The sequence below is a fragment of the Saccopteryx leptura genome, chromosome 6, assembly GCF_036850995.1.
Source record: "Saccopteryx leptura isolate mSacLep1 chromosome 6, mSacLep1_pri_phased_curated, whole genome shotgun sequence".
Classification (NCBI taxonomy): Eukaryota; Metazoa; Chordata; class Mammalia; order Chiroptera; family Emballonuridae; genus Saccopteryx; species Saccopteryx leptura.
In genome coordinates, this window is record NC_089508.1 from 156726637 (window position 1) to 156741821 (window position 15185).

Sequence of the window (15185 nt, forward strand, 5' to 3'; positions counted from 1 at the left end):
CTCAAATTTCACTGAAAGAACATGAAGTGGTTTAAGAAGTTTTTTCTGAGCCCTGGCCGGTTGGCTCAGCGGTGGAGCGTTGGTCCGGTGTGTGGAAGTCCCGGGTTCGATTCCTGGCCAGGGCACACAGGAGAAGCGCCCATCTGCTTCTCCACCCTTCCCCCTCTCCTTTCTATCTCTCTCTTCCCCTCCCAGAGCCAAGGCTCCATTGGAGCAAAGTAGTCCTGGGCGCTGAGGATGGCTCCATGGCGACAGAGCAATGCCCTAGAGGGGCAGAGCATCACCTCCTGGTGGGCATGCCAGGTGGATCCCGGTCCGGTGCATGCAGGAGTCTGTCTGCTGCCCCCCACTTCTCACTTCAGAAAAAACAAAAAAAAAAGTTTTTTCTGGGTAAGGCAAATGTTAGAAAGAAGTGTTATCATAAATGAAGCTTATCAGTTGTGCCAAAGCATAACTAATTTTAGTCATAGTTATCAGCATGCATTTTTCGAACCTTAAAATGTTAGTACCTGACTGGTAATGGTGTAGTGGATAGAGCATAGACCCTGAATGCTGAGGTCCCCGGTTTGAAATCTGAAGTTGCTGGCTTGAGTGCAGGATCACTGACATGATCCCAAGGTCGCTGGCTTGAGCCCAAAGGTCACTGGCTTGAAGCCCAAGGTTTCTGGCTTGAGCCCCTTTGCACGTACAAGAAGCAATCAATGAACTAAAGTGAAGCAACTAGGAGTTGATGCTTCTCACTCTCCTCCATCTCTCTCTCTCGCTAAAATAATAATGAAAAAAAAAAGCACTGTGGTATAGTGAGAGCCAAAAGAAATATAAAACACTCTTCTTGCCCACAACTTGATTCCAGTCTAGTTTTAGGACACATGTAGAAAACAGGCATAATTTATACAGACTTTTTGAAAAGCTGTTTCTAAAAGTGTTCCTAAATTCAAATGACAGCAAATTACATGATGATGTTACTTTTATACTGATTGTTTCTGTTTTAGAAAGTAGTTCATTTCATAAGGCACCCTAAATTTTATGGAAGTAGAACCTTCAATGAGTTTTGTCAGGGTGATATTCGATGGGAATTTAAGTGTATGATGTTGTGGATAGCTATGGCTGGGGTAGTCACCAGCCCGAGGGGACGGTGGCTCAGAACAGTACTTTTATTAGATCTACTTTACAAATGAGCACAGAAAGGTTAAACAACTTGCCCAGGACACACACATAGTAAGTTGATGAAGCTGGAGTTTGAACTTTCATATGTATCTGTACTTAAAATATAGGGGAAAAATAACCTCTAGTAAATTCCAACTCTTTGTTCTTTGTTTTGTTGATATGGTGTATTACGTTAACCGTTTTACGTATGTTGAACCATCCTTGAGATTCTGGGATGAATCCCACTTGATCATGATGTATTATTTTTTTAATATGTTGTTGTATTCGATTTGCTAGTATTTTGTTTAGTATTTTAGCATCTGTATTCATTAGAGATATTGGTCGGTAGTTTTCTTTCTTTGTGCCATCCTTGCCTGGTTTTGGTATGAGGGTTATGTTGGCCTCAAAATGTGTTTGGAAGTATTGCTTCTTCTTCAATTTTTGGAAGACTTTCAGTAGAATAGGAACCAAGTCTTCTTTGAATGTTTGATAAAATTCGCTGGTATAGCCGTCAGGGCCTGGACTTTTATTTTTGGGGAGGTTTTTAATGTTTTTTTCTATTTCTTCTCTACTAATAGGTCTGTTTAGGCTTTCTGCTTCTTCTTGACTCAGTCTAGGAAGGTTGTATTGTTCTAGGAATTTATCCATTTCTTCTAGGTTGTTGAATTTAGTGGCATAAAGTTTTTCATAGTATTCTACAATAATTCTTTGTATATCTACGGTGTCCGTGGTGATTTCTCCTCTTTCATTTTGGATTTTGTTTATATGAGTTCTTTCTCTTTTTTCCTTGGTAAGTCTTGCCAAGGGTTTGTCAATTTTGTTGATCTTTTCAAAGAACCAGCTCCTTGTTCTATTAATTTTTTCTATAGTTTTTCTGTTCTCTATTTCGTTTATTTCTGCTCTGATTTTTATTATCTCCTTTCTTCGGCTGGTTTTGGGTTGTCTTTGTTGTTCTTTTTCTAGTTCCTTAAGGTGTGAAGTTAAGTGGTTCACTTGGGCTCTCTCTTGTTTGTTCATATATGCCTGAAGTGATATGAACTAGTACTCTTAACACTGCTTTTGCTGCATCCCATAGATTCTGCTATGTCGTATTGTCATTTTCATTAGTCTGTATATATCTTTTGATCTCTGCACTTATTTCTTCTTTGACCCATTCATTTTTTAAAAGTATGTTGTTTAGTTTCCACATTTTTGTGGGATCTTTTTCCTCTTTTTTGCAGTTGAATTCTAGTTTCAAGGCTTTATGATCAGAAAATATGCTTGGTACAACTTCGATTTTTCTGAATTTGCTGATGTTGTTTTTGTGGCCCAACATATGGTCAATTCTTGAGAATGATCCATGTACACTGGAGAAAAATGTATACTCAGTCACTTTGGGATGAAATGTCCTGTAGATGTCTATCATATCCAGGTGCTCTAGTGTTTTGTTTAAGGCCACTATGTCTTTGTTGATTCTCTGTTTGGATGACCGATCTAGAGGCGTCAGCGGTGTATTGAGGTCTCCAAGTATGATTGTATTTTTGTCAGTTTTTGTTTTAAGGTCAATAAGTAGCTGTCATATATTTTGGTGCTCCTTGGTTTGGTGCATATATATTAAGAATTGTTATGTCTTCTTGATTCAGTGTCCCCTTAGCCATTATGAAATGGCCATTTTTGTCTCTGAGTACTTTTGCTGTCTTGTAGTCAGCATTATCCGATATGAGTATTGCTACACCTGCTTTTTTTTGGATGTTATTTGCTTGGAGTATTGTTTTCCAGCCTTTCGCTTTGAATTTGTTTTTATCCTTGTTACTTAGATGAGTTTCCTGTAGGCAGCATACAGTTGGATTTTCTTTTTTAATCCATTCTGCTACTCTGTGCCTTTTTATTGGTGAGTTTACTCTGTTTACATTTAGTGTAATTATTGACACTTGTGAGTTCCCTATTGCCATTTTATATATTACTCTCTGTTAGTTTTGTGTCTTGTTTGATCCTTCTCTTTCATTTTTCTATCTTTTGTTTTTATTTGGTTGTATTCCATACATCTTTCCTCTGTTGCTATCTTTTTTATCTCATGTGCTTCTGTGGTGGTTTTTTCAATGATGGTTACCTTTAAGTGATGGAAAGGGTTCTTACCGTTCATTGTAGCGAACTATTTTGTGAATACTTTTGCACTCCATCGTCCTTTGCTACTGTTAATCTCCATCTTCTCCCCCCCCCCTTTCTTTTTGTTGTTGTCACAGTTTAAATTTGGTTTTATTGTGTTCTTCTTGGAGCTTTTACTTGTGGCTTTGTTTTTTTTTTGTTCTTTGTATCTGATTGGACAACCCCCTTTAGTAATTCCTGGAGTGGGGGTTTTCTGATGATAAATTGCCTCATCTTTTCTGTATCTGTGAATATTTTTATTTCTCCTTCATATTTGAAGGATAGCTTTGATGGGTATAGTATTCGTGGCTGAAAGTTCCTCTCTTTCAGGACTTTAAATATTGGGGTCCACTCTCTTCTAGCTTGTAGAGTTTCTGCTGAAAAATCTGATGATAATCTAATGGGCCTTCCTTTATATGTTGTATTCTTCTTTTCCCTGGCTGCCTTGAGAATTTTTTTTTTTTAAATTTAATTTATTCATTTTTAGAGAGGAGAGAGAGAGGGAGAGAGAGAGAGACAGAGAGGGAGAGAGAGAGGAAGGGGGAGGAGCTGGAAGCATCAACTCCCATATGTGCCTTGACCAGGCAAGCCCAGGGTTTCGAACCGGCGACCTCAGCACTTCCAGGTAGACGCTTTATCCACTGTGCCACCACAGGTCAGGCCATTTTTTTTTTTTTTAATTTATTTTTTATTTTTTATTTTTATTTATTCATTTTTTTTTTAGAGAGGAGAGGGAGGGAGAGAGGGTGGGGGGAGAGACAGAGAAAGAGAAGGGGGGAGGAGCTGGAAGCATCAGCTCCCATATGTGCCTTGACCAGGCAAGCCCAGGGTTTCGAACCGGCAACCTCAGCATTTCCAGGTCAATGCTTGATCCACTGCGCCACCACAGGTCAGGCGAGAATTTTTTCTTTGCCGTTGGTTTGTGCCAATTTCATTATGATATGCCTTGGAGTAGGTTTGCTGGGGTTAAGAAAACTCGGAGTTCTGTTTGCTTCTTGAATTTGAGGCTTTAGTTCTTTCCACAGGCTTGGGAAGTTCTCATCTATTATTTGTTTGAGTATGTTCTCCATTCCATTTTCTCTCTCTTCTCCCTCTGATATACCTATTATTCTTATGTTATTCTTTTTGATGGAGTCAGATAATTCTTGTAGGGCTATCTCATTTTTTTAAATTTTTGAATCTCTTTCTTCTTCTCTCTGTTGTGCCTCAAGTTGCTTGTCTTCTATTTCACTAATCCTCTCTTCTATCTGACCTGTTCTATTAGCTAAGCTTGTTACTTCGTTTTTCAGCTCGTGAATTGAGCTTTTCATCTCTGTTTGATTTGTTTTTATAGTTTCAATTTCCTTGGAAATATATTCTTTGTGTTCATTGAGTTGTTTTCTGAGCTCCCTAAATTGCCTTTCTGTGTTTTCTTGTATATCTCGGAGGATTTTTAGGATTTCTATCTTGAATTCTCTATCATTTAGCTCGAAGGTTTCCAATATATTAAATTTTTTCTCCACAGGTTTTTCCTCATCTAGCTGTGTTACCTCTCTTTCTTTTGTATTCATGATATTCGATTTTCTCTTCCTTAATGGCATCTGAGGGTGGTTTTGTTGATAGTATTAATGAGATTTAATAAAGAATAAAAAGTTAAAAAAATAAAAAATTGAAGAGTTGGTTTTTTTAAAAAAAATTAATAATGAAATAAAGAAAAATAAAATAAAATAAAAATTTTTTAAAAAGGAAATTATTCCCCCCCTCCTTTTTTCCTCTCCTCTCCTCACCCCTCTTTCTTGAGAAAATCTTGTGGTGAACTGTGAATTATAACAAACAATGCCTGTAATGGAGGGCCTGAATTGGGGAAAAGTAATAAAGGGGCAAAAAAAAAAAAAAAAAAAAAAAAAAGAAAAAAAGAAAGGGGGTATGGACCCACAAAAAGCAAATAAGGAAAAAATTTGGGTCAAGAATAAAATGATTTGCTTTTAGGTGTTGGTTGACTAAGAGTTATGATGAGAGGAATAAGAGGGAAACAGAAAAATGGGGGGACAAATTAAAAAATTACTATTGTATTTAGTAGAACAAGAACTAGATAAAATGGAGAGCCAGGGATGGGAGCACTGCTAGTGAGTTAAAAAGGTGAAGTAAAAACCCCCCAAAATGCCACAAACATAAGTTTTGAGTCCCAGATAAGATAATTTGTTTGTTACTGAGGTTTGAATGAGAGGAGATGTAAAGGAGAAAGGAAGAAACTAATATAGAGGGAGAAAAGAAAGAGAGAGAGAAAAAAGAGGGAACCACTAAAAGAAGAAAAAAGAAAAAAGAGGAGAGAGAGAGTTAAGGGTTTTGGAGTGCAACCCTCATAGAGAGTAAGGAAGAAGAAAGAAAAGATAATGGGAGATGTAACACTTATGGGTAGTGTAGTTCAAGGAGAGGAGAGAGTAAGACCGGCAGAGAGTTAATTGGCCAAATTGGAGGAGGAAAAAAAAAAATCAAGAATGAAGATAAGAGAAACAAACAAACAAATATAATAAAATGGGATAGGTTATAAAGTCTGCAGATTATTCTTGATTTTGAGAGGTTATCTTCTTGCTTTTTCTTTTCTGTCCCTCTTCCTGGTCGGTGACTCTGTACCCCAGGTTCTGCCCCTTTGGCACGCTCAGGTAGAGGTTTGCAGTTGATAAGTCTCTATGGCGATGTCATGTATTGTGCTTTAGTCTCGTTGGGAGTCGAGGCTCATTAGCATTTATAGGCTCCGACAGTGAGAGAGTCCGTGTTCCTGGAGCCTTTCTCCTAGTCTTTCCTTCCTCAATTAGTAGCCTGATAATCCAGCTATGGGGTTGCTGCTGCCTCTGCCTGGATAGTAAGAGGCTCAAAGAGCTGGCAACTCTCCACTCTATTTCCACTCAGCACAGGGCTCTGGGTAAGGCTCAGTCAGAGCTGCTAGCATAATCAGGCGGGGCTTCTGCCCACTCAAAGACCTCTGGCTCTGCCACTCTGTCTGGTAACACAGGCGGGCGCCCACTCCCGGGGTGCTTGGAGGAAACTCTCGCTCACTTATCTGCGCGTGCAGACCAGGATATCAGGCCGGCAGTCTCACACTCTGAGTGAAACCCCCAACCGCATGGAAAAGTTCCAGCGTTGGAATTGGCTCTCGCTCCGTCCCCGTGCGCGGCTTTTGCAAGGCGCTGGGGCAGCCCGAGATTCTGCTTTGGCCCACACAAAGGCCCCTGACTCTGCCCCTCTGTGCGATAACACGGGCGCGCACTGCCAAGGCACTTGGTGGAATCTCTCGCTCACTATTTGCACGTGCAGACCAGGATATCAGGCCGGCCACGTTTCCCTCTGAGTGAAATCCCCACCAGCACGGAAAAGTTCCACCATTGGCATTAGTTCTCGCTCCCTCCCGTGCGCGGCTTTCCCAGGGCGCTGGGGCTGCCCGGAGATTCCACTTTCGGCCCACACAAAGCCTCTGACTCTGCCTCTCTGTAGGACAACATGGGCGCCCACTCCCAGGGCTTTGGAAGGAATCTCTTGCCCACTATCTGCGCGCACCGACCAGGGGATAGGGGAAAATGGCTGCCCTGCTTGTCTTTCTTTGTCTGGGTCTGGTGCGAGTATTAGCTTATATTGCCTGGGTTGCCACAGGAACAATTTTTCCTCGGCTTGGATCTCCGTGCCACAGCCTGGTTCGGTCGTTTGTGCCACGGCCTGGATCTATTCACCCCCTTTGCCCGCCTCAGTTTCTATATTCACAGTTCCCAGTGAAAGCCGCTCTGTTTAGGTTAGTGAGGAAGGCAGAGCATTTCTTACTCCCTATTTCCTTCAGGGTTTGGTTATATATTTAGCCAATTTTTTGCTCGACCATACCTTCAGGTGTATTGCGAAACATCTGGAGGCTCCAAGGATAGGTTTTTCTGTTTCTGGTTGAAGATCTTGCTGAGTTTTGGGGGAGATTTATCAGTATCACTTCCTACCCCGCCATTACTCTGACGTCATCTCTTTTGATCCATTTTGAATTAATTTTAGTACAAGGGGACAAGCTGTAGTCGAGTTTCATTCTTTTGCATGTGGCTTTCCAGTTTTCCCAGCACCATTTGTTGAAGAGGCTTTCTTTTCTCCATTGTGTGTTGTTGGCCCCTTTATCAAAAATTATTTGACCATATATATGTGGTTTTATTTCTGGACTTTCTATTCTGTTCCATTGATCTGAGTGTCTATTTTTCTGCCAATACCATGCTGTTTTGATTGTCGTGGCTCTATAATATAGTTTGAAGTCAGGTATTGTAATGCCCCCAGCTTCATTCTTTTTCCTTAGGATTGCTTTGGCTATTCGAGGTTTTTATAGTTCCATATAAATCTGGTGATTTTTTGTTCCATTTCTTTAAAGAATTTCATAGGAATTTTGATGGGAATTGCATTAAATTTATAAATTGCTTTGGGTAATATGGCCATTTTGATTATATTTATTCTCCCTATCCAAGAACAAGGAATATTTTCCCATCTCATTATATCTTTTTAGATTTCCCTTAACAATGCTTCGTAGTTTTCATTATATATGTCCTTTACTTTCTTTGTTATGTTTATTCCTAGGTATTTTATTTTTTTTGTTGCAATCATGAAGGGGATTATTTTTTTTGAGTTTGTTTTCTTTTTTCTTTTTAATTATTTTATTTATTCATTTTAGAGAAGAGAGAGAGAGAGAAGGGGGAGGAGCAGGAAGCTTCAATTCCTGTATGTGCCTTGACTGAGCAAGCCCAGGGTTTTGAACCGGCAACCTCAGCGTTCCAGGTCGACGCTTTATCCACTGTGCCACAACGGGTCAGACGAGTTCGTTTTCTAATATTTCACTGTTGGCATATAGAAAGGCTATGGACTTTTGTATGTTAGTTTTGTATCCTGCAACCTTACTGTATTGGTTTATTGGTTCTAGTAATCTTTTTGTGGCGTCTTTGGGGTTTTCGATGTATGGGATCATATCATCTGCAAAAAGTGATACCTTTACTTCTTCTTTTCCGATATGGATGCCTTTTATTTCTTTGTCTTGTCTGATTGCTCTGGCTAGAACTTCTAGTACCACATTAAATAAGAGTGGAGAGAGTGGACAACCCTGTCTTGTTCCTGATTTAAGGTAGAAAATCCTCAGTTTTATGCCATTTAATATGATGTTGGCTGATGGTTTATCATATATGACCTTTATCATGTTGAGATATTTTCCTTCTATACCCATTTTGTTGAGTGTCTTAAACATAAAGTTGTGTTGTATTTTATCGAATGCCTTTTCTGCATCTATTGATAAGATCATATGGTTTTTGTTCTTTGTTTTTTTGATATGGTGTATTACGTTAACTGTTTTACGTATGTTGAACCATCCTTGAGATTCTGGGATGAATCCCACTAGATCATGATGTATTATTTTTTTAATATGTTGTTGTATTCGATTTGCCAGTATGTTGTTTAGTATTTTAGCATCTGTATTCATTAGAGATATTGGTCTGTAGTTTTCTTTTTTTGTGCCATCCTTGCCAGGTTTCGGTATGAGGGTTATGTTGGCCTCATAAAATGTGTTTGGAAGTATTGCTTCTTCTTTAATTTTTTGGAAGACTTTGAGTAGAATAGGAACCAAGTCTTCTTTGAATGTTTGATAGAATTCACTAGTATAACCGTCTGGGCCTGGACTTTTATTTTTGGGGAGGTTTTTTGTTTGTTTGTTTGTTTTTTACAGAGGCAGAGATAGACAGGGACAGACAGACAGGAATGGAGAGAGATGAGAAGCATCAATCATCAGTTTTTTGTTGCGCGTTGCGACTTCTTAGTTGTTCATTGATTGCTTTTTCATATGTGCCTTGACTGCGGGCCTTCAGCAGACCGAGTAGCCCCTTGCTGGAGCCAGCGACCTTGGGTCCAAGCTGTTGAGCTTTTTTTTTTTTTTTTTTGCTCAAGCCAGATGAGCCCGCGCTCAAGTTGGCGACCTCAGGGGTCTCGAACCTGGGTCCTTCTGCATCCCAGTCCGACACTCTATCCACTGTGCCAACACCTGGTCAGGCTTGGGGAGGTTTTTAATAGTTTTTTCTATCCTGCTAATTGGTCTGCTTAGGCTTTCTACTTCTTCATGACTCAGTCTAGGAAGGTTGTATTGTTCTAGGAATTTATCCATTTCTTCTAGATTGTTGAATTTGGTGGCATATAGTTTTTCGTAGTATTCTACAATAATTCTTTGTATATCTATGATGTCTGTGGTGATTTCTCCTCTTTCATTTTGGATTTTGTTTATATGAGTCCTTTCTCTTTTTTCCTTGGTGAGTCTTGCCAAGGGTTTGTCAATTTTGTTGATCTTTTCAAAGAACCAGCTCCTTGTTTTATTAATTTTTTCTATAGTTTTTCTGTTCTCTATTTCATTTATTTCTGCTCTGATTTTTATTATTTCCTTTCTTCGGCTGGTTTTGGGTTGTCTGTGTTCTTCTATTTCTAGTTCCTTAAGGTGTGAAGTTAAGTGGTTCACTTGGGCTCTCTCTTGTTTGTTCATATAGGCCTGAAGTAATATGAACTTCCCTCTTATTACTGCTTTTCCTGCATCCCAGAGATTCTGATATGTCGTATTGTCATTTTCATTTGTCTGTATATATCTTTTGATCTCTGACTTATTTCTTCTTTGACCCATTCATTTTTTAAAAATATGTTGTTTAGTTTCCACATTTGTGTGGGTTTTTTTCCCTCTTTTTTGCAGTTGAATTCTAGTTTCAAGGCTTAATGATCAGAAAATATGCTTGGTAGAATTTCAATTTTTCTAAATTTTCTGATGTTATTTTTGTGGCCCAACATATGGTCAATTCTTGAGAATGTTCCATGTACACTAGAGGAAAATGTATACTCTGTCGCTTTGGGATGAAATGTCCTGTAGATGTCTATCATATCCAGGTGCTCTAGTGTTTCGTTTAAGGCCAATATATCTTTATTGATTCTCTGTTTGGATGACTGTCAGCAGTGTATTGAAGTCTCCAAGTATGATTGTATTTTTGTCAGTTTTTGTTTTAAGGTCAATAAGTAGCTGTCTTATATATTTTGGTACTTCTTGGTTTGGTGCATTTATATTAAGGATTGTTATGTCTTCTTGATTCAGTGTCCCCTTAATCATTTTGAAATGACCATTTTTGTCTCTGAGTACTTTTTCTGCCATGTAGTTAGCATTATTAGATATGAGTATTGCTACACCTGCTTTTTTTTTATGTTATTTGCTTGGAGTATTGTTTTCCAGCCTTTTAGTTTGAATTTGTTTTTATCCTTGTTGCTTAGATCTGTTTCTTGTAGGCAGCATACAGTTGGATTTTCTTTTTTAATCCATTCTGCTACTCTGTGTCTTTTTATTGGTGAGTTTAATCAATTTACACTTAGTGTAATTATTGACACTTTTGGGTTCCCTATTTCCATTTTATAAATTACTTTCTGTTAGTTTTGTATCTTGTTTGATTCTTCTCTTTCGTTTTTCTATCATTTGTTTTTGTTTGTTTATATTCCATACTTCTTTCCTCTGTTGTTACCTTTTTTACAGAGACAGAGAGAGAGTCAGAGAGGGGGATAGACAGACAGGAATGGAGAGAGATGAAAGCATCAATCATCAGTTTTTCGTTGCGACACCTTGGTTGTTCATTGATTGCTTTCTCATATGTGCCTTGACCGTGGGCCTTTAGCAGACCAAGTAACCCCTTGCTTGAACCAGCAGCCTTGGGTCCAAGCTGGCGAACTTTGCTGAAACCAGATGAGCCTGCACTCAAGCTGGCGACCTCGGGATCTCGAACCTGGGTCCTTCCGCATCCCAGTCCGACGCTCTATCCACTGCGCCACCGCCTGGTCAGGCTGTTGTTACCTTTTTTAAGTCGTGCTTCTGTGGTGGTTTTTTCAAGTGTGGTTACCATTAAGTATGAAAAGGGTACCTACCATATTCATTGTAGTACCCTATCTTATAAGTGTTTCTGCACTTCATCGTCCTTTGCTACTGTTAATCTCCATCCTCTCCCCTTTTTTTTTTGCTTTTGTTGTCACAGTTTAAATTTGGTTTTATTGTGTTCTTGGTGGAGCTTTTACTTGTGGTTTTGTTTTGTTTTGTTCTTTGAATCTGGTTGGAAAACCCCCTTTAGTGTTTCCTGGAGTGGGAGTTTTCTGGTGATAAATTCCCTCATCTTTTCTGTATTTGTGAATGTTTTTATTTCTCCTTCGTACTTGAAGGATAGCTTTGATGGGTATAGTATTCTTGGCTGAAAGTTCCTCTCTTTCAGGGCTTTAAATATTGGGGTCCACTCTCTTCTAGCTTGTAGAGTTTCTGCTGAAAAATCTGATGATAATTTAATAGGACTTCCTTTATATATTGTATTCTTCTTTTCCGTGGCTGCCTTGAGAATTTTTTCTTTGTCGTTGGTTTGTGCCATCTTCATTATGATGTGCCTTGGAGTAGTTTTGTTGTGGTTAAGAAAACTCGGTGTTCTGTTTGCTTCTTGAATTTGAGGCTTTAGTTCTTTCCACAGGCTTGGGAAGTTCTTATCTATTATTTGTTTGAATATATTCTCCATTCCATTTTCTCTCTCTTCTCCCTCTGATATACCTATTATTCTTATGTTATTCTTTTTGATGAAGTCAGACAATTCCTGTAGGGCTTTCTCATTTTTTAAAAATTTTGAATCTCTCTCTTCTCGCTGTTGTGCCTGAAGTTGCTTATCTTCTATGTCACTAATCCTACCTTCTAGCTGGCCTGTTCTATTAGCTAAGCTTGTTACCTCGTTTTTCAGTTCATGAATTGAGTTTTTCATCTCTGTTTGATTTGTTTTTATAGTTTCAATTTCCTTGGTAATATATTCTTTGTGTTCATTGAGTTGTTTTTTGAGCTCCCTAAATTGCCTTTGTTTTCTTGTGTATCTCTGAGTATTTTTAGGATTTCTATTTTAAATTCTCTGTCATTTAGCTTCAAGGTTTCCAATATATTAAATGCAAAAGGGGTTTTAACTCAGCCCTTAGGACCTTGGAAACATCTGGTTGCATACCTATCCAAACTACTAGACCCCATAGCTGCCCGATGGCCTGCCTGCCTGAGAGCCGTAGCAGCTACTGTGATCCTGGTTAAGGAGGCTGACAAGCTCACATTAGGTCAAGAGCTAACCCTAACAGCGCCACATGCAGTGGAAGAGCTCCTAAGGGGAACTCCAGAGAGATACATGTCAAACATCCAAGTAACCCAGTTCCAAGCTTTACTCCTAGACGAACCCAGGATAAGTTTCCAAAAAACAGCTGCCATTAACTCTGCGAGCCTAGTCCCAGATGACAACCCAACCACCCTGTTACATGATTGCATGGAGGTAATCAACATCATACAGACTGCCCAACCCGACTTAAAGGACTCTGAGCTGCCTGATCCCGATGAGGTACTGTACACAGACGGGAGTGGCTACATACAGGACGGCATCAGGTATACAAAGGCTGCAGTAGTGACCCTGGATTGGGTCATTTGGTCACAGGCACTAAGACGGGGAACTTCATCACAAAAGGCAGAACTGTCGGCCTAGCGTGCGGAGGACCCGGGTTCAATTCCCAGCCAGGGCACACAGGAGAAGCGCCCATTTGCTTCTCCACCCCTCCGCCATGCCTTCCTCTCTGTCTCTTTCTTCCCCTCCTGCAGCCAAGGCTCCATTGGAGCAAAGATGGCCCGGGCGCTGGGGATGGCTCTGTGGCCTCTGCCTCAGGCGCTAGAGTGGCTCTGGTCGCAATATGGCGATGCCCCGGAGGGGCAGAGCATCGCCCCCTGGTGGACAGAGCCTCGCCCCATGGTGGGCTTGCCGGGTGGATCCTGGTCGGGCGCATGCGGGAGTCTGTCTGACTGTCTCTCCCTGTTTCCAGCTTCAGAAAAATGCAAAAAAAAAAAAAAAAAAAAAAAAAGGCAGAACTAATAGCCCTTATCCAGGCCCTCAGATGGGGAAAGGAAAAAGCAGTTTCCATTTATACAGACAATAGGTATGCTTTTGCCACGGCACACGTACATAGTGCCATTTATAAAGAGAGATGGCTACTTACCTCGGCTGGGAAGGACATAAAAAATAAAGAAGAAATCTTAGCATTACTAAAAACCATCCAAGTCCCCTCAGCCATAGCAATCATTCACTGTAAAGGGCACCAAAACGGAGATTGTTCATTGCTCCAAACAGAAAAGCTAAAGCAAGAGTTCAGAGGAAAGCCCGGGCAGTGGCCATAAAACCAGTGGGGCCTCTCCAAGTTTTAGTGACTTTGCCTCTGTCTGAGTTGTCCAACACCCCTCACTACTCCCAGGAAGAAACCACCTTAGTGGAAAAGGAAAAGGCTACCAAAACTGCCGATGGCTGATGGGTCCTAGCAAATGAAAGAACCTTAATTCCAGAGACATTGGGGTGGACAATAGCCTTCCAAATACATCAAGCGTCCCACCTTAGAACATCCAAAATGACTAAATTGCTCCAATCCAGGTATCTCATATGGCACCTGGACAAGATACTAAGTAGCACTGTAGGACGTTGTCAGGCCTGCACATGAGTGAATGCGAAGGAAAGTAAGAGAGCGCCCTTAGGAATCAGAGAAAAGGAAGCCATGCCAGAGAACACTGAGAAATAAATTTCACTGGAATAAAGCCACCCTACACAGGGTACAGGTACCTCCTAGTCTGTGTAGATACTTTCTCCAGGTGGGTAGAAGCCTTCCCCACTAGGTCAGAGACTGCTACCACAGTACTTAGAAAAATGATTCCACAAAATAATTCCACAATATGGCCTCCCCACTACCAGAGGTTCTGACAATGGGCTGGCATTCGTTGCCAAGATATCCCAGGACTTAACCAAAGCCTTAAATATTAAGTGGAAATTACATTGTGCCTACAGGCCCCAAAGTTCAGGGCAGGTAGAGCGAATGAATCGGACATTAAAAGAAACTTTAACCAAATTTGTCTTTGAAACTGGTGAAAACTGGCCCACCTTACTCCCCTTAGCCCTCCTTAGGGCGAGGTGCACCCCCTTCAGGGAAGGATTTACTCCCTTTGTATAATGTTTTGGAGACCCCTGCCCTTACTACCAAAACTCAGAGAAGAAATAAAAGCTGAGTTAAGCGACCACTCCTTCCTTAAGTACTTACAGGGTCCAGCAGGCTGTCCAAAAGACTGTCCAAGAGGTGCTTCCAGCACTGCCAGGAGATCCAGTACATCCCTTCCAGCTTGGGGACTCAGTCTGGGTAAAGAAGTACATCACCCAAGGACTGACTCCCACGTGGATGGATCCACACACCGTGATCCTGACTACTTCCACTGTTGCCAAGGCAGAAGGCATACCCACCTGAATTCACCACAGCCGGTTGAAGCCTACAGCCCCCATGGAGACACCTCGTGGACAGCGGAGACTGACCCCACCAACCCTTATAAGTTGACCCTGAGAAGGACAACATGCCCTGTTCTAGCCACAAACCGGGAACTGGCTGGTCCACGTTTTTCCAAAGCCTGAGGAACCTTGCTGTGGGGCTCCTCATAATTAGACTGGGTGTGGGGGCGTGAACTAGGGTAGAGGACTGTGAACTGTGTATTCATATCACTAAGGAAGGCCAAAAGGTCCCCACCACCTCACTTTTCTATAGCTTCTATAAGTGCTGGGAAACTCAGAAAGGGACCTGTATCTATAATCAGACTCAATATTCAGTGCGTGATCCAGGGAATAACAAGCCCTATATCTGTTATGATCCCACAGATCCTCCTACTACAACAATATTTGAAGTAAAAATAGCAACGGGAGGATAGGGGAAATGAATAGAAAGGACCAACAATAGCCCAGACCAAAGTTAAAGGAAACCCCAGACAAGTTACACTGAAGTTTGATGCATGTGCAATAAGCCAGGTGCCATGGGATGAGGGAGAGGCCTGTGGATCTCTCAGCTGGAAGAGA